This window comes from Periophthalmus magnuspinnatus, chromosome 5 (assembly GCF_009829125.3).
Source record: "Periophthalmus magnuspinnatus isolate fPerMag1 chromosome 5, fPerMag1.2.pri, whole genome shotgun sequence".
In the NCBI taxonomy this organism is placed as follows: Eukaryota; Metazoa; Chordata; class Actinopteri; order Gobiiformes; family Gobiidae; genus Periophthalmus; species Periophthalmus magnuspinnatus.
In genome coordinates, this window is record NC_047130.1 from 31,268,144 (window position 1) to 31,281,872 (window position 13,729).

The window sequence follows — 13,729 nt, forward strand, 5'->3', positions numbered from 1 at the left end:
TATTTATAATGATATGTCCAAGTTAGTTGTACATTGATCACTGGACTCCTGCATAATATTTATGTTTGAGCGTAAGGAGCGTAAAGGATGGAGGGGGTGGACAAGAGCAGAATCACAATCACGTGACTGTCTTTTAAATTCCTGTTTCCCTGCAGCGCAATTTGTCAGAAAGAGACAGAGAGTGTACTCGGGTGGCTCGTTCACCGTGCGTACGTCTGTCTGGATACGGCGACGTCCCTCTCCGTTCATGATGTTGTCGTTATTGTAGTTCAGAGCTTGCTCTCGACTCCTTTGTTTTCCTGACTTGTGACTGGTACCAGGGGGTTCCTCTTCTTCTTTCAGCGAGGAAGAAAAGCGAGGAATGCGAGGGAAGCGCTGCTGCAGCTTAGATGTGATTTTTGCACCGTTTTCACTTAAGAGGTGACCAAAAGCGTCACATTGTAACGGTACGGCGCGCACAAGCTTTGCTCTTTTAAATGCACATTGAGTGAAGAAGAAGAGAGAGGGATTGGGGGACGTGGTTACGAGTTAAGGACCAATCTTGGATCAAAGAGAAGGGTGGACTCACAGGGTCTCACTTCACCCACACTAGAGGAATAATGTCATCCACAAAATATAAGAAAGACAAGGAAATCATTGCGGACTACGAGACCCAAGTAAAAGGTACGTGCTGTGCGTAAAACCTGTGTGAAACGTTTGACCTGGTAACGATCCAGACCTCTGCATCAATTTCCCTTTTTTAACGCACTCTGGTTTGGATGAACGCCCATGGCAGTGAATCACAGGGCGCTCTGTAGTCATATGACAGGTAAACCGTGACAGTAACCCAGTGACAGACATTATACAAAAACATAGGAACCTTTCATTTTTGGGTTTCCCTCCGCAGTGCTGTTACTACTACTGTGATTTACAGATGCTGGTTTATCTGATGTCTAGCATGTGCATAGGTTGTTGCTGGGTAAATGATGCCAGTGTAATATGTGATAACAGATCTATTTTTTTGTTATTGTCTTTTTTTTTTTTTTTTTTAGAAATTATAAATACGTTTTTGTGCATTGAGCCAATATGATATTTGCTCTAGAGTTTTCATGGGCTGTAGGCTTTGCTTCCTACCTTTCACAAGGTTGTGTCATGTTCCCTTAATTATGGGCCTTAGGTGGGGTCTATCATGGACAATGGCCAGTCACACAGGGCCAACAGTTCATACCTTGTCATACCTATGTGGTGTAGTTACAAATCATAATTACAATACAACATGTTGGATGTGGAAGTCAGAATATGCTATTGAGGGCATGCATACTCGGGGTTTAACCCTCAGTCTCTTTTCTGTGTTGGCCCTAACCACTCTGATACAATTTACTACGATGGTTCTTTTTGCTAACTTCACAGTGTATCAGTTTGACAGAAATCCAACACTGCAAGAAAAAAAGATTTTGATTTTGTTTGAAATCTAGTTTTCACCCACCTAGCACAACATATTTTAACACTACTGATATGAAAACCTACTCAAGCGCGAACAACTAATTTACAACATCATTACACTTCCCCACAACCTCAAATAATGATCCTGGCTTTTTGACTGCGGTTTTCCAGGTTGCCGAGTGATTTATTTCACCAATATGACTGAATTCCCAAGGTTCCTGGCTGCGTTTTATGAGGTCACCTGGTCAGTCATGGTCACGGCACTGGCTGATGTTTATATTAAAGCCAGTGTAGTGCACCGGTGTGTGTTTGCATCTGGACAGATATGTAAGCTTATTAGAATGAGTGGAAAACAAAGCCATTTAGTACAGGCCAAATAAACAATAACAGCATAAGGGGCTATTTGATATACTGGCACCAAATAACAAACAGGGGTCTATTTCAGGCCTCCATTACTAGAAGAGCTGTGCTAATATATATATATATATATATATATATATATATATATATATATATATATATATATATATATATATATATATATATATATATATATATATATATATATATATATATATATATAAAATCGAGATGCATTCATTTCAAATGATAAGCTTAGCTTAGGTCTTTCTAATTGAGAGGTCTACACAGCCAATCTTCAGTTAAAGTGTATGATTTGGAAGAGAGTTCAGACTTCAGAGTTCAGAGTTCAGTTGAAATACATTTGATTACTTTTTGTATTAAATGCCACTGTTGTATATGTTGATAAAATTGAGACAGCCCTTTTATAAAGTACTCAAATTGGCACAGGAATATCTTACCCAATATTAAAAAAAAAAAAAAGTGTAACTGTATTCTTCAATCGATACCACATTATTATGTGATAGAATTAGCAGTGGGATAAGTTTGTAGTTTTTGTAGTTAATTCTTTATGCATTATTGTTTTTTTTTACCCAGACATGATTCTCTTCAAGAATTGTATACAAAGTCAACCGTAACCTTATGATTTTCTGACCTTTCGCATGTTATGGTTATGGTTTTACGCCTGGCTGGTTTTCCTTCAAGTCCTTGATCATCAACAACATTGTCATTTCTATTTTGTATGAACCAATACTGAATTGTTAACACCATTAGTTGAGAATGTTGTCACTACCGTAATTTCATTTTTCAAAAAGGGGTCTGTTTTTGCTCTCTAATTGCTAGTTGTGTGTAACTACTTTAACTTTTGTGTTGTTTCCTGATCCCTGGCACTAGCTTGTAGCATTGGTTTACCATATCAATACCAAGATTACCCCTTGGCGTTTCCGGGCCACTCTTTTTCCAAGTCATCAATTATTCATTTTTGGGATCAGGCTGTGCTCTTGTGTGATAGATCCGAGCCTTGCTCCCTCCACTGGATTTGGTGAGTGGATGTTAATTTATGGAGAATTTGGCGTGTTCCTCATTCCCAGCTGGTGCTTTTGTGTAGCCCTCAGACACTGTCCTTGTCTCTTGCTCGCTCTCTCACACTCTCTCTCTCACCATAATGACAATATTATAAGTCGACCCAGACTGAGTAAGGACGTATAATGAAATTCATATTGGGCCCGACACCTGTCTCATGGTGAGTTATTGCTTTGTAGTTAATGTAGAACAAGGCAAGGGGGGCATCGGCAGCATTGATCGGGCCATAACAAGATCATAGGGCAATTTCATTATGTATGAGCGTTCAAAGTTTATGAAAACATTTATAAAACAGCAGCATGTCCCTAAATGAAATGCCCAGTATATAACACAAAATGTTACTTTCAGTATTTACCATAATGCAAATTGAACCCTGGACTGGACTGCATTTTTGCTGTGAATGGTGAGTGTAATTTGTAACAAGCTTGGACCATGTTCACTATATTTAGGCCACATATTCCTGTGCATGTCCTCTTTCTTCTCTACTACAGCCACATCTCTTCGTTGGTATTGCTTCTTACCAATTTAAGCTAATACCTCATCTGGAGCACTTTCCTACACTTACCTGTGTAATAAACCACCTCACTAAATCCTGACCTTCTGGCTTGAATGAATCGTTGCCGACCTTGAAGGCAGCGTGCCAAAGCTGAGGACCCTGGGAGATGGTGTTCACTTGGTTGGAGCTGTTCAGCTGGCAGACCTGTATTAGCATGTCAATACCAGCCTGAACAGAGACTGAGAACTCTAGTCTGGCTTGGACTTAAATGTGTCCATGTGGTTTCAGGCTGCTGCTCCTCTGTTACTGTTTTCATGCTTTAACTATTAGCAGATGTTTACTCCATCCATGACTTTGGGCCCAAGATGGCGTCATTGTAAATACGCATTGATGAATCCTAACTTTTATCCTCTTGACCTTGAAGCCAGGTATACTTCATTTACTTTACTTTAAGTAATCAATATGGGCACAGATATAAACAAGTTCTGGGATTAGTTTGAAATAACCTCAAAATTATTTGACTTGTTGTATTATTGGTGACAAAGTCTTTGTAGCAACATAGTCTTACCATTAGGTACCATTCAAGGTGGTCAGTTGACTGTTTACATAGTGAAAGTCAGTATTATTTATTTTTGTTAACAGCTGGCTATAATTCCACCAATTAGATCAAAATCAATATACACAGAAAAAATAGGTAAAATCTCCTCAAAATGTACACAGATTTGATAAGACTTCTTCATTAGTTTTACAGCCTACAATATCATATTGGTTGCAATAATAACTTTTTAGGGGACTCTTCGATAACACTGGGTTACAAAAAAAACATTTTTGAAAGTTGTCTGTGTTTTTTCAACTGAATTAGGACCATTTAGCACCGCTGAATCCAAAAATGATATCCATTTTTCTCAGTCAGGTCAGGTTTTTATGCTAATTTGATTTTGAAAAATCCGATCTTCTGACTAAATTGATTACAATTTTGTGACATTATCAGTTGATTTTCTTTAATATTTCTCATCCAAAAATGTTTTAGGAGATAAAAAATAGTTTTCTAATAAAATGTATTAATTAAATGTTATGTTATGTTAATTGATAAAGGTAAGTACATGTAAATTAGAACGTTACGTTATCATTGTGCAAAATTCAGGACATGAAGTTCTGTTTTTATGAACCCCTTGAATGCTCAGCAGCAGGGATGTCTCTCTTCAGAGTCCAACAGTAATCAGCCATCATGACTGCATCCCAGCGTCCCTGATACCTGGTCTCCATCTCTTTTATGTCCTGATGGAATCTCTCCACCTGCTCCTCGCTCAGTGATCCCAGATTCTCAGGAAACCTGAACATTTAGCTCCTTTTGGGAAAAAGGATGTGGAGCATCATCATTAAAACCACACTGGAGGAATCTTTGTCACTGATGTCAGGAACTTCTACAAAGACAGGTACTGGAATTTCATCACAGTGAGCTACAGGACGACGTGCTGATTCACGGTCAGGATACTTGAGGCTGCTTCGGTTCTTTCTGTTGATCCCAGTCACATCAACAGCCCCGAAGTAGCTATTGATGTGAAACCATGGGAATTCCAAACTTCAGACAACTCTTCTTGCCTTTAGTCCACTGACGCAGATACTCGGTGCATGACTTGCATGCCATGTGTGGCGCCCAAGCTTCATCTTGGTCACCAAGTTTAATACCAAAATAAGCATGGTAAGCACGCTTTATGAAACTTGTGACTTGATTCCTGTTAGGAACATTGGTGTATTCACCGCAGATGTAGCAGAATATGTCAGGCTTATTTTTGCAAGATCTTCTTGTCGAAGCCATTTCATTCACTTCTAATACAAAAAACAACAACAATTAGTCATAAGTTGGCACATGCAAAATCTTCAGAATTTGTTTATAGCGAGAAATATAACAGAATTTTGCATCATATGACTCATACATGTAAACAAAATCGTCCAAAAAATATGTAGCTTAGTTCAGAACGTTGACCTGATTGAGCAAAACCAATGTGATTTTTGGATTCACCGCATCAAAATTATCCTAAATCAGCTAAAAAATCTTAGACAACAAATTTAGTATTGACCAATGTAATGGATGAGTTTTATGTTGCTCTTATGTATTCAAAATCGCTTTACAATTTCATGCATTGTTCAGCTAGAGGTTCGACGGTAACATAACAAGTCTCTTCTCATGTCCCCTTTGACCATCACCAATCATTTTCCACAGACCAATTTCATACAATGCCAAGGTGGGTGAAATGTTTTGCCTAAAGACACAACAGCAACATGGCATAGATGTAACTGCCACCCTTTGGTTTTGGGGGCAGATGCTTTAACTACTGAGCCACTGCTGCTGCCTAACCCACCCATACCACCCAAACCACATGGACTTTCATCACTCATCTGTTGAAGGAGTGGTGTGACACTTGTTTTCTATAATCTTACACAAAGACTGGGTCTAAAAAGTGAAGTTGCAGAACACCATGTAATTACAGGCACCCAAAGTGATGCTCTACCCTTCACACTCTGTCATTGGGTCGTAGTGTTGTAGACGCTTCATGTCAATAAAGTCTCTGGTGGTTTGACTAAAAATAACTGTGGTGCACTGAAACTTGTGTTTAGTAGAGATCTATAATGAGACCCCAACAACCAACAACCACATGTGTGCCCTGTAGCACAATGGGATAGATGTTTGTACCCAGACCTGGACACAAAGTAATATATGTATTTTTAGGGTATCCCTGGAATATCACCTAACATAGGGACCTTTGATATTAAGGAAAACGTTCAATACCTGACACAGATATTAATAATACAAATATATACAATAGAGCCTTCTCTAATAATAATAATAATAATAATAAGTTTGTTACTGTAATTTGTTTCAGTATTTGTAACTACTCAGATGTTTCGGTACTAGTCATAGCATCTTTTCTTTTAACAATCCTGCAACCCATCATAGAGTCCACCACAGCAGAAACAGCACTATCATAAATACACCCCCTATGTCACTGCCACTCCATGTCAACATCGTGCTTACGCACCATCCACTGCAAATGGACAATTAATTCATGTTTTTTATACAACTGCAAGATTCACTTTCTAGACACTTGCCCTAGGAAACGATCAAGAGCTTTAGGTGGATAATTTGCCATTGTTAAAGTGGTGGTGCTATTTACTCCTTTCGTATGTCAAAGCAGAGATCTTTAGCATACCTTTATGATTTGGTTTATAATTGATGCAAAGATTTACATCCAGGGTTAAATCTTGCAGTTGCATGTATTTGGTGTTAATTTGGAACGCATTGTATTAGCAAAAACAGATTTCACCATTTTATGTCTAACTCTACAATAACATCATTACCGCTGTTTTCTGGTGATCACTAAATCAGTGTAGTGTCAGCTGTTCTGTTGTCACTTGAAATGAATGCAAAGTTTGTTCATTATGGCTCTCCAGACTTGTGCAGATAATCAGGCTGTTACAATGTGGCTGATGTGCCTTTTAATGGGACATTTAACACAGGCTCAATTAGAGTGGTATAGTAGTTTGTCTGCTGCCAGTGATGGAAGAGATAGGCGCTCATTCAAATGGCGAAATGGCTTCATTTTCTTGGTTGTTTAGTGCCAGTCTGTGCATGAATTCTTTTGTCACTTGGCTGATGTATGAAGAATAGTGTCTCCATTACTCTATACAGCAGCTTATTAGTGAACTGTTGAGGACTCAATCTATAGTCACAGGCCTTTAAAATGTGAGTTTACTTTAAAAGCACAATTAAGTGGTAGTATAAATATAATGATTATCATTTAGTAAACCTTAAAGTAACTATGTAAGGGGCCTCTACCTGCTAGTCTCCATGGAAATAATATTGTTTTGCCCGGAATCCTCCACAGTATGACATTATATCTATGTAGCTTTTATTCATTCAATTATAGTATTTTATTGCTAAAGAATGAAATAAAGTACAATAGAAAACATGCATTCTTGACCTTATCCCAGATCCTACCTGTAATTTGACCTGATGGTGCTACCTGCTTGTCTCCATGGAGATAGATTAGTTTAGTGCCATACAGTGGAACATTTCAGGCAAAGCAATTCAGTTCAATCACCAGAGACAACCCAGTGGTAACTCCAGTAAAAATACATGTTCACCTTAAAATCTGAAAAACACATTGTTACAGACTAAATTATGTATTTAAAGATTCCTTTGAAAAACATGTACTAACTGCTCAAAACAAACTGACAAATTACATTATAGCAAATAGAGACTGTATCTTGCTCTGACAATCACTAGCTTCTTGACAAGCAAAACAGTGAACTCTACTTAGCCAACGCTGCCATGGTAAAATGGAGCATGTTTGATGAAAATGTCTAAACAACCTGTTTCTTTGTGAAAATAATTACAAGCACAAGGAGGCTAAATTAAGGCCGGTAACTAATGAGCTACACGAGTGAGCTGTCAGAAGAGTGTGGAACGACCAGACTGTTTACATCAAAACCAGGAGGGCTGTAGAGTGCAGCGGTTAATCATTTATTGTTTTAACACTTCACCACTTTGACAGTCAACTTCTACGTCTTTCACTAAGATAACTGAAATTATATTAGAGCCTTTGTATATAAAATATTTTGTGCGTAAATCCAGGTCTTTATCTGAATTAATACATTAAATCTATGTTTTAATACACCAACACAAGTCATCTCAAGGTTAATAAATCGACAAGTACGTTTTTTACTTAACACATTTTTATTTGATATCTGTTTGAGTACAGATCTGTAATAGATCAACTATGGATTATAGACAATTTGAGAATATGTGGTTTTATGAATAATTTAGGCAGCCCTGTTACAGAACCTGCAGGATATGGGCCAGACAGGGCTGTAGGAACCAAATAAAAACATATTTTGCACATAAAGATGAACTCTTATGAAACAGCTCCATAATTAATTGCCCAAACTATCAAAGAATCAAGTGGATAATTTAACATCTTGTCATGCGTGAGTGCTAATCGCTGCTTGATCCTTGCTGAATCTATTGTTAAGGCAGACGTTAATAAAGCCAATTTGCTGCTGTTTTGATCTGAAGCTGTGGCTGTTGCCAGGGTAACCTCATTAGCCTCATTTTCTGATTTTTGCTTGTGTCCCTGGTCTCTGGATGCTCTTCATTCACTGCTGCCACAACCTCCACAACGCCACCTCCTCCTCGTCCAATCAGCTACTCCTGTGGGACGGGTGCACGCCCTTGTTGCCATGGTGACACCTCTCCTCACATTCAGACTGGTGCATGGGTTTCCCCCTAAAGCACTGTTGTCAACCTTGTATTCATAGAAAGCCACACAAGTATAGAGTTATTGATATCAAGTGTCAGCAGTAGTGGTGTTGATGACTTTACAATAACTCACACTTGAAGCATTATTTGGGTATAATTAAATGGTTAGAGGATTTCATTGATTAGTATCATCAATGAAGTCCTCTAACCATATAACACAATAAGCAGATTTCATCTGCTAGGGCTTATTACAGTAACTTGGGCCTCAGAGCTCATATTTGAAATTGGTCAGTTGTCACTGGGTTGTTAGACACATACAAAGCAATCTCTCACAGTCATTCATTAGGGCCACTCAAATGATTATATTTCCTGTATAATCAATCCTATGTGATTCACCGTACAATGCATACATCTTAAAGACAATGGCTCAGAAAATAACAATTTTCTTGATTGCACGATTCCAGGGCAAGTAGGGTACATCATTTTGTAGTTATGTGCTGCTTACTGTTCTTGATACATAGCCTCTGTAAATGGCTTTAAAGTAATCTAATGTTCATGCTCCTGGTCTTAATGCGAGGCAGACTTGGTTCTCAAATGTAAACGATACATTTTTGGTCCTTAAATGAAAAAAAAAAAGTCATATAATATTTTACTGTTTAGCGGGTAAAAATGAACCTCTGCAAACTATTGACCTTATTCCACTTTTGCCGCTAAATGCTACTAAACCATGCTTTCTGTGTGGTCACACTTCACATTAATTTCAATGGAGAATCTGAAAAAAAGTTTTGCTGCTATATATAAATATAAATATAAATATAAATATATATATATATATATATATATATATATATATATATATATATATATATATATATATTATATATATATATATTATATATATATATATTATATATATATATATATATATATATATATATATATATATATATATATATATATATATATATATTTATATATGACATAAACTAGGTTGATTTGTGTAAAATGTTGAATGTTCATGTGCCCCAACAAGTCGACAATGCACAGATCCTCTGTAGTCCATAGAGAACTTATTTGCTGTCAGGATCGCCAGTCCCATGTAAAATAATGCAACACAAATGTCGATTGCGGCACCCACAGTAACTTCCAGAATAAGTTGAATAGCATTTATTAATTAAAAAACAAACAAACTATCAAAATACATGTATAGTAAGTTATCTGTTTTATGTTCAACACTGTAGGGTATTTAACCTGGACTATGGATGTCATCAAAACAAATGTTCTTATTTTTAGTTCTTACAGTTGTACAGTAAAATAAACAATCACCAATATTGATTAAACAAATAATCTGGACATCCCTAATCTGGTTTAATCCATTTTTAGGTAAAGTCCAGACGAAGGAGAAGATACTGTAGATTAGAAGTGAAGGACACCCGCTTGATTGACAGCAGACATCTTGCTTGTTATTGACCTCTGTGTGTCCATTGATTATGGTCTTGGGCTTCTGTTGTGTTATCTCATGAGGACACGTGCTACACCATCTGAGCTAATGAACAAAGCAGTGAGCTCTATCCAACAGAGCATCACCAAGCATCCCCAAGCATCCTCACAGCTCCAAAATGGCATTCATCATTAGAGGATTAGCACAGTGCGGGAAAGTGTAGGGATTAGTTCAATGATTGGAACCTGGTTTTGAGACTGTTGAAAGGACTTGCAGAGGTCTGGATAAGGGGGGGTGGTCTGCCAGGAGTTTTCATGTGATTTTTTGGCATGGCAAAGAGGATAGCAGAGTCGGCACAGCTCAGGGTGAGGATTATGTTTAGTAAATTTGGCTCCCAGTGGCTTTTGTCTGCAGTGTGTGTGTCTCGCTACTTGCACATGAACCATATTTTCAAAGTGTTTAATAGAGTATGAGGTGAAGCTTATGATTTCATTTTTAATCTCTTTTTGCAAAGTAAAGTAGCATGCGTACAGTTTAGTTAAAAGACTAGAGTAGAGGAAGGAGCTTCTCGGTGGAGCTGGACATGTGATCATAACAAATTCAACATTTTGTCATTTATAATCACGTGTTGACACAAAATGAAATTAAGTGGGAGATAAATATAATTTCCCCTCTTTCTGAATTGGCATAACTGCTAGTTTCACCCTTGAACAATAAAGATGACTGTGACCTAATGCAGGACGTAACACGATTCTTGGAAAGTTGACCAATACAGCTCTTATTCAGAATTGAGTTTGCAGCATTTCCAGGTATAAAATAGGTGTTTCATGAAAAGAACTGACATGTAAAGCCCTGGGTGTGCATTGATTAAAAAACGAGGTTACATTTGCAAATGATTGTTATAGTAAGTAGATGTGTACATAGTTTGGCAATATCCACTATTACTGGTTACTCTACAGAAAAAAAGGTTCAGTCAAATGAATATGCCATTGATGAGCTGTCTCATGATCTGCTCTGGTGAGGGGTCAGCATTAATGTTTTGCTGAAAATGTTCCATAGTATGGCATTAAATCTATCCATTTCCATGGAGACAAGCACAGTGGAACATTCCAGGCAGACCATGGATGCAAGCAGGTGGCAGACACCAAGAAAATGTATTAGCACCTGTGCCCTCAATGCTATTTAATCTAACACTAATAAAACTCTCCAAATAGATGAATTTCTCTGTATTGTCTAAAGTCACAGTTTTTTACCAACAGCTGTGGGTCAGAATAAGGGATCTCCTACATCCTTCTCTATTGTTCAACCGTGTTTCCTGTTCTATGAGGAAACAAATGTCCACTGAGTGTCCCTGAAAGGTGCTGAGGCCTGAAGTTCCTCATGGCCCTTGTAATAATGGAGATAAATGGACAGAGGGTGTGCCATGTTAATGTCTGTGTCATGCTCTGTGACTGTCCCTCTCACAGACTGTCATAACAGAGCTGTGGTGATGTATGGTGCGCCCGTAATCAGATTGTCTCCACAGAATATTAAAGGACAACTGCTGTCAAAGCGTCATTTAAAGTGACTCATAAAGCAATCAAAATCATTTTAGAGGAGACTTGTCACTCACTATTAACAAAGTGGGGGGTATACCTGGAATTTGTAACTTGTAACTAAACTAAACTAAATATTACGGTCATACCTGGAAGATGCTGGAAATTACTTTGTTTATGAATTTTAAAAGAGTAACTGTAGTTTCTAGAGATAATTGAAAATGTACAGACGTCTGCTTGTTATTCACCGCGATGTCCCTAGGTGGTTGTATGTTAATACAGTTTAATTGGCATAATGTTTCTGTGCATAGCAATGGCTAAACTGTCTTTTGTCTTGGCTGTAAACACTGTTCTAACATAACTATTGGCCCTGAAATAGTACAAACCCACTTGTAAATCTCTATAGTATTTCTGAAGAAAATGAGCAGGACTAGTTGGCATTGTGTTATGTAAAGTATATGTATTTTTTTTTTTTCCCCTTTCACTCAGTGACTCTCTGAACATAAGACTCTAACCACAGCCAATATACACTGTGTAGACTGGGGAATACTTAAGAAATCATTCTCCGATCCCTCACAGTCCCACGTTGGGAATTGGGCACACACTTCTGCTGTGTATGACCTATTTTTCCACCGGCATCTGTCAAACCCACTGCTTCAGCTGGTGGTTTAACACTCCAGTTTTGTAAACAAGTGGTTTTTAAAGTCTTTACTGTCACTCTGTCAGACATTCTCGAGGTTGTTTCCTTTGTATCATCTTTTTGCTTATTCTTGCGCTGATTTCAATATGAATTTTGATAAGGGTAATTGTTATGCAGTGCTAAACTTGTCACAATGCAATGAAACGATCAGCTCTGTTGTGTGAAAAAGGTAGGAGCAGAGGGAGGGGATGCATAATAAACCAGAGGGCTGGGACAGTGGTTAACCACATATTGAGCGCATAGACAGTTTATTTGAAATGCTGGCTTTTCTTTTTAGGCTTTCCCAATTAGTTGGACTGTGGATGACAAAAACAACTGACTTCTGGTTAGGACTGCAAGACTAATTGAAAATTGAATGAAAAATGCGATTTAAATGGTCCCATTAAATTGTAAAAGCTGTGTTTATGTAGGGGTCTTCTAAACCTGCAAACCCTTTTAGTTTAGAAAATGTTTTGAAATGCATTTGATTTTCAACTTATATTTGCAACTGGAATCTTCAAACAAACAAAAAAGCTCATCCCTGGTGGTGGTGCATTTGTTGACTATAAAGGTCTTTTTGGCTCCTGTTGGCTGTGATTTGGGTGATTACAGAAGACCCAAATGTTGGGAGGGGTTTTTTCTGTTGTAGTGATGGAGGAGTGAAGTTTCTTTACTGATTCTCATAGAGGGCTGAGGTCTGACTGTTACACTTGTGTTTGGATTGGCTGCCAAAGTTATTACAATAATCCCAGTGCAGCCATGGTCTATTAGAAAGTGGAATTGCACATAACGAATGAATGTTGATAGTACAGAATCAGGTTTCATGGATGCAAAACAGGAGCAAGCATAAAATGTGACTGAATGAATTAACAATTTTTTATTGAGCATTGTAGCCCAAACTGTTTTTTAATCATTAATTACAAGATGCCCACTGCCACTGGATTTTTAAACAGCAACAGTGGCAGATCCTTCAGTCTTGTACACATTCTAACAGCATCATGTAGTATTGTGTCATATCACCTTGCAGCTAAAATTGTATAAAATGTTATTGTACTGTGGATGTATATTTTTCCAAGTGGAAGCTAAACAATGACTTTATGCTCTAACAAGCCTAAAGTAGGTGTCAGTTTATTAGATGTGCCATATTCAAAACACTATAATGCATTTGCCAGCATTGGCCTGTATATATATTAAGTTGGAATTGACTGAGTTATTAACAATGTTTCTGAGGACAATTTATCTTGATCACATTGAGGAAGCCTTATTACTTATTAATCATGTTAAAATCACGCTAATCCTTCCAAAAGTATCCTAATATTGCCTTTTGTATTAAATTGTTATTAAATCTATCATTAATATGGCTGTCTTCAGTGTTGTGAAAATGACTACTATTTTTCCCATTCAAAAGATATAATATTTTGATTGAAATTATTAGTTGCCATGACAGTCCTAA